We start from the raw sequence: 6,835 nt of genomic DNA on the forward strand, positions 1-6,835 counted from the left end.
GCACAGGGCTGTGTCTGGTTCTATCTGTCCCAAGTCCCACCAGGGATAGAATCACAGAACCATTTTAGGTGGAAGAAACCCTCAAAATCATCAAATGCAGCCATTACCCCCACCCCTGGCACTGCCCCGTGTCCTGAGAACCTCATGTCCGTCTGCCCAGCCCTCCAGGGCTGGTGACTCCAGCACTGCCCTGGGCAGCCTGTTCCAATGCCCCACAGCCCTTTGGGGAAGAAATTGTTCCCACATCCAACCTCAACCTCCCCTGGTGCAACTTGAGGCCGTTTCCTCTGCTCCTGGCACTTGTTCCTGGGGAGCAGAGCCCGACCCCCATGGCTCCAACCTCCTTTCAGATGGCTGTAAGGATGCTCAGGACCCACAGCACCCAGCAGGGACCAATCCATCCCATCTTCTGGGGACTCTGAGGAGCCTGTTGGTCTAGCCAGCCTCAGTTTCCCTGGACATACAGTTTTTCAGACCTATTAGGGTGAGACTGTAATATTGGCCCCTCCAGCACCCTGCAGGGCTCTAGCAGCACACTGCTCTCCAAGGTTTTTCTCACAGGGTGCTACATGCTCCATACCTTCCCCAGCACCTCCCATTGCGTCCTGCCCCTCCGAACCCCCAGCAACACCCTGTCCCCGCTCGCTGTGCCCGGCCGGAGGTGGCTGTGCCTCCAGCTGCCACCAGCGATCACCGCCGGGGTCAGGTTTCTGCAGCCCCATGACTCTGCTCATTCCTCCTCCGGCAGGAGGGGAGCGGGCAGCACCGGCTTCACTTTCAGTCTGTGTATCCTCTCGCTGGGTTAAACCCATTGTGCCGAACAGGTCCGGCTGCTGATGGAGCATCCCCAGCAACACCGGGGTTTGCAGCTGTAGGGGGAGATGCTGCGAGCTGGTAACACTGCCCAGGGATAAGCAGGAGGTGCTCAAAGAGGATCATAGAATCATCAAATAATTTGGGTAGAATGGACCTTTCAAGCTTATCCAGTCCAACCCCCTGCCATGAGCAGGAACGTCTTCACCCAGATGAGGTTGCTCAGAGCCCCATCCAGAACAAGCTGGAGAGGAACACAAATCCAAGACAAAAAACCAACCCAAATGGTCATCAGCAAAGCGGGAATCGGCTTCGCTCACCAGGAACAGCAGAGCCAGGTGATGCTCAGCCAAGTGCTGGCAGTGAACAGCACAGGGGGGACTCCCCACAGCAGGGATTAGCCTGGAAACAACGGGCTTCTGCAGCAAAGCCAGCAAACAGCCAGCTCTGGGAGAGCCGGTGCACATGCTTTTAGCTACAAGAACTTAACGCTGAAGGAGATAAGCCAGCACTCAGCAGCTCAAGAGCTCTGGAAACCAGACCTTGTTGCACACACAACCAGAACCCATCACAGCACAATCCTGCAGCACCCATTCCTTGCTATTTGCACCCCAAATCCTCCTGGGACAACCCACTTCCACCCAGACCAGCACCTAGATGGTGACTGAAGCCAGCCCTCCCCTATTTATCCCCCTGAGGACACCCAGGGTGGGGCAGGATGGTGCAATGAGGACTGCATGGTTTGGGGATGAGTCACAGCTCAGTGATGGATTCTCAGTCATGTGCAGCTACAAACATCATCCATTCTTTTCTACTCTACCCTGGTGAGGCCCCGTCTGCAGCTCTGGGTCCAGTGCTGGGCTCCTCAGTTTAAAAAGGACAAGGAATTATTGGAGAGAGACCATAGAGGGACACAAAGATGCTGAGGGGTCTGGAGCATCTTTGTGATGAGAAGACACTGAGAGAGCTGGGGCTGTGGAGCTGGAGAAGAGGAGCTGAGAGAGATCTGATCAATGGATCAATATCTCAGGGTGGGTGTCAGAGGATGGACCAGACTCTGTTCAGTGGTGCCCAGCGCCAGGGTGAGGGGCAGCGGGCACAGACTGAAACACAGGAGGCTCCATGCGAACACGAGGAGAAACTTCTTCCCTTTGCGGTGCCAGAGCCTGGCCCAGGCTGCCCAGAGCGGGTGTGGAGTCTCCTTCTCTGAGACATTCAAACCCCCTGGGATCCTGTGTGATCTGCTCTGGGACCCTGCGTGAGCAGGGCTGGGGATCTACAGGGATCCCTTCAACCCCACCTGTGCTGGGATTCCCTGTGATCCCCATCGTATCCGTCTCGCTTGCTCGGGAGGATCCCCAGGGCTGTGCCATGGGTCTCGGTCTCCCAGTCCTGCTGTGCACCCCATGAATCACCCCATAGCAGGTGTCACCCCTACATGTGTGAAATAAGTTTGAAAACACCAAAACCATGTGGGTGAGGAGACCTGCTGCCAGGAGAACATGTATTTGGTTCAAACCCAGCCCAAGAGCGACGACACTCATTGTGGTCAGAACAGCATTTATGTGTCCACGGAGGACAAGTAGCTTCCTGGGGAGGATTAAATACCAGGGTCCTTATCGCCTCAGCATTTCCCACCTCTGTACACTCAAGTTCTCAGCCCCGGTGGTGGGATGACGGGGGTGAGGAGAAGGAGCAGGGCCAGATCCCACCACCATGCCCAGCAGAGCAGAAGGAGCCCAAAAAGCTCCAAACCCCCAATTTTTGGTGATACTTGAGTTCATGGGGTGTGTGGCCAAACAGCCAAACCAGCAGTTTGGTCCAGGCTCCAAAGGAGGGAAAAGCCTGAGCTGCAGCCAGGCCAAGAACTTTCCTTTTGGGGAACCCCTAAGGAAGCAGAACAGCAACTGAACCCCAAAAAGCTGTGGGCACAGGGGGTCTCATGCAGACCTTTCCCACTGTGTGCAATTTGAGAACGAAACAATCACTTTATTCTATAAATATGACAGCCTGCGTGATTTACGTTGAGCTCTCTCTGCTAAATAAGCTGGTAGAGCCATAGTTTTACTAGTCCCATGTTGGTGGATGAGCCTGATTTAAGTTTCATATCAATCATTTAGCTTAAACAAATGCACACTAAATAAAATGAATCATCTAGAAGTATAAGGCTGTGTGATTTTTAATGTACGCTTTGCTTCGTGTTCCTTAGTAAGCTGGATTTGCTGGAATCTTAAGCTGTAAAGTTCTGCTCATATTTACCAAAAAGCCCTACAAACTACACTGAACTCTTGCAAGATAAGGTCCGGTTTGCACTTTACTGGGAAGAATGGAATTAACTGCGGAAATAATAATGACTTCAAGGAAAATGCGAAGAGATTTCAGGTGTCTGGGGGTCGTTTTGCACTTCACTGAGAAGAAAGAGATTTATCAAGACAAAACAGCACCATGGACCATAAACCATGTGTACAGCTGAACAAAACAAGGGTCCATCTGAGATCAGTGAAAAAGATCCAATGAGAAGCAAGAAGACCCCAAACTGAAATATTGCCATTGGACTGAATCATGGCATGAGTAGTCTGTAAAGATATAAAAATGGATGGTTTTCTATGATTAGCTGGAGTTCTGTGCGGGTACCCAGCCTGAGTAGGTTGAGAGAGGTTCTCCTGCCCCTCTGCTCTGCCCTGGGGAGACCACACCTGGAATCTTGTGTCCAGCTGTGGCCCCTCAGTTCCAGCAGGACAGGGAACTGCTGCAGAGAGTCCAGCGCAGCCACCAAGATGCTGCAGGGAGTGGAGCATCTCCCGTGTGAGGAAAGGCTGAGGGAGCTGGGGCTCTGGAGCTGGACAAGAGGACACTGAGGGGGGACTCATTCCTGGGGATCAAGATGGAAAGGGGCAGTGTCAGGAGGATGGAGCCAGGCTCTGCTGGTGACAACCAGGGACAGGACAAGGGGCAATGGGTGCAAACTGGAACACAGGATGTTCCACTTAAAGATGAGAAGCAACTTGTTTGGGGTGAGGGTGGCAGAGCCTGGCCCAGGCTGCCCAGGGGGTTGTGGAGTCTCCTTCTGTGCAGACATTCCAACCCGCCTGGACACCTTCCTGTGTAACCTCATCTGGGTGTTCCTGCTCCATGGGGGGATTGCACTGAATGAGCTTTCCAGGGCCCTTCAACCCCTGACATTCTGGGATTCTGTGATTCTGAGTCATCCCTCCCGCTCTATTCTATTCTATTCTATTCTATTCTATTCTATTCTATTCTATTCTATTCTATTCTATTCTATTCTATTCTATTCTATTCTATTCTATTCTATTCTATTCTATTCTATTCTATATTCTACTCCCTTACTTTTTGTTTCTGCAAATTCTGTTGCTTGAAAGGTCACTCTGCAGATGGTTATCAGGCTGCTGGAGAAAAGACAAGCAGCATTAGGCACAGCATAATTCCTCCATGTGGTAAATAATAGAGTGAACCTGCCACCCAGCTCTTCTAAGTCACACAATTTTTGGATAAACCTAAACGTTCTGCAGTTATCACACACAGGTGATTTCATGGTGTGTCAAGCAGGGCCTGGAGCTGCATTAGTGGTTTTGAGATTATATGAGTTCTTAGCAGTAACCAGGATAAACACCCTTTGGTTGTGCCAGCCAAAATTAGCCATTTTATAAACAAGTTTATGTTCCTTTCTGTAACGTGATAATGTGCTACTTAAGCGCCTGATGTTCGCTATCCCCAGATATGTTGTTGTCCCTTAATGCTTTGCTGTAACTACATTATCAAGACTATCTGGAAAAGTCTATGAAGTCTTCAAAATGCTATTTTGCAAACAAATGCCTTTTATGATGCTGCCGGGGGTCCCAAACACTGCAACTCTTCTGAGGCCACCATAAACTTGCTCAGTTTTTAGGGTTGTCTTTTTTAAAGGGAGCTCAGGCTTAATTGTCGTAAAAAGAAAGTAACAGCAGTAAAAAAAAATCAGACTGGACATGAGGAAGGAATTGTTGTCCCTGAGGGTGGTGAGAGCCTGGCCCAGGTTGGCCAGAGAGGTGGTGGCTGAACCATCCCTGGAGACATCCCAGGCCAGGCTGGACGGGGCTCTGAGCACCCTGAGCTGGTGAAGATGTCCCTGCTCATGGCGGGGGGGGCACTGGGTGGGCTTTGAAGGTCCCTTCAACACAACGTGTTCTATGAAACCATCTCCAGTCCCTTTCCCGGCAGCAGATGATCCATCTCTGCCTTGAGATGCGTGTTGGGACAAGGACACCCGTGATCCAATGGGGGTTCACACGGAATACAAGGACGTGATGCTCCATCCAGTGTGTCACAGCGGGACCTTCAGCAGGTCCCCAGCCATGATGGGTGCTCCGCAAACAAGGTGCTGTGCCCTCTCCCAGCTCCTTGTGAAGATGCAGCTGAGCCGGTGCTATCACTGGCATCCTTTGGAAGCCAAACCCTCAATCTGAACACGCCAAGGGGGCACCAGCCTCCCCCTGGCACATAACCCACTAACCCCCCAAATACGTGCCCTACAGAGGTGCCTCCATCCAGCAGCACCATAAGAGGCATGAAAATGAATTCCACACACTTATGACCTGAGTTTACTCGAAATCCGGCACTTCAAAGCCTGTTTGCCCGCAGCCCTACCAAGGGTCCGGGGTGTGCTGGGAGGCGGGGGTGGCATCCGCGGGCTGGGAGCTGTGAAGTCCTCAGATACTCTCCTGGGGCCACAGATGGAAATAGGAGGTTGCACCATCCTGCAGCCATGCGCTAACCCCCTCCTGCCCAGAGCCGTTGGGGATCCAACCCCGGCCACAGCTCCTTTCCATCCCCATGTCAATACTGATCCCTGGAAGGGGGTTGCTGGAACGGGGACACCGAGGCGGATGGCTGATTGGGTTTATTTGGGGGTGTTTTGGCCTTGGTGGGGGCTTGAGCAGGCAGGGAAGGGTTAAAGCAGGGACCTGTGATTGCCCACTGCCCACTGCCTGTCACCCAAAGCTCCTGCTCCTCCCTGCCAGCAGCTCTCATGTCAGCCTTGGAAAGGATATAAGCGGTGCTGCAAGTGCTGTGAGGGGACAGTATGGGGTAAGGGGGGTGGTGGGGGGCTGTAATGACCTGCTACCCACCCCACAGGGTCCCCCACTGTCCCACAGGTGGCATGTGGGACAGTGATGCAGCCACCCCTGAGGAAAGGCAGGAGATGCCAGGAGAGACGCAGCCCCGCAGGAATCACCAAGGAGCAGCGCTGGGTGCAGATCCCACACCTGATCCTCCTGTGGGATTTGCAATATTGGGGCTCCTGCAGCATCCTGGAGCTGGAGGATCATAGAATCGCAGAATAGTTTGTGTTGAAGGTACGTTCCCAGCCCCCCCAGTGCCCCCCCTGCCATGACAGGGACATCTTCACCAGCTCAGGGTGCTCAGAGCCCCGTCCAGCCTGGCCTGGGATGTCTCCAGGATGGTTCAGCCACCACCTCTCTGGCCAACCTGGGCCAGGCTCTCACCACCCTCAGGGCAACAATTCCTTCCTCATGTCCAGCCTGAATCTCCCTCCTTTAGTTTCAAACCATCACCCCTTGTCCTGTCACAACAGGCCCTGCTCAAAACTCTGTCCCCATCTTTCTGATCGGCCCCTTTTAAGTCCGGAAAGGCCACACTAAGGTTTCCCTGGAGCTTCTCTTCTCAGCTGAACACCCCAACTCTCTCCCCTGTTCCCCAGCAGAGCTGTTCCAGCCTTGGATCATTCCTGGGGCTCCTCTGGCCCCTCTCCAGCAGCTCCATGTGTGTCCTGTGCTGAGGACCCAGAGCTGGACCAGCACTGCAGGGGGGTCACACCAGAGCGGCCAGAGGGGCAGAATCCCCCCAAACCTGCTGGACACCCTGCAAACCGGGACCAACATGTGGCACATCTGGCCACTACAACCCTCCCCATGCCCAGCATCGAGCTCACCCTCCACTCTGCCTTCCAGCTCCTGAGCGATCTCATTCAAATTCACTCAGATCTGGAGAACAGGGACTCGAA

This window comes from Nesoenas mayeri (assembly GCF_963082525.1).
Source record: "Nesoenas mayeri genome assembly, chromosome: 26".
Taxonomy (NCBI): Eukaryota; Metazoa; Chordata; class Aves; order Columbiformes; family Columbidae; genus Nesoenas; species Nesoenas mayeri.